This window comes from Sinocyclocheilus grahami, unplaced genomic scaffold (assembly GCF_001515645.1).
Source record: "Sinocyclocheilus grahami isolate Dianchi unplaced genomic scaffold, SAMN03320097.WGS_v1.1 scaffold776.1, whole genome shotgun sequence".
NCBI lineage: Eukaryota > Metazoa > Chordata > Actinopteri > Cypriniformes > Cyprinidae > Sinocyclocheilus > Sinocyclocheilus grahami.
The window spans coordinates 653,446-653,730 of record NW_015505955.1 but is presented as its reverse complement, the minus strand read 5'-3'; positions in this window follow the sequence as shown (position 1 = coordinate 653,730).

The following is a 285-nucleotide window of genomic DNA, read 5'->3' as shown; positions in this document are numbered from 1 at the left end:
AAAGTGTTACCAAAATGTCTTTTCGTAAACAAGAGTACTGTACTGCACATAAAGAGACTTTCATGTTTCTTAAAACTTAAGTACTCTTTAAAGATGAGCACTTTTGTTTTACTATAAATTGCATCTGCTGTCAGGCTTTAAAGGGGTCATATGATGCGATTTCATTTTTTCCTTTCTCTTTGGAGTGTTACAAGCTCTTGGTGCATAAAGAAGATCTGTAAAGTTGCAAAGACTAAAGTCTCAAATCCAAAGAGATATTCTTTATAAAAGTTAAGAGTCAGCCAC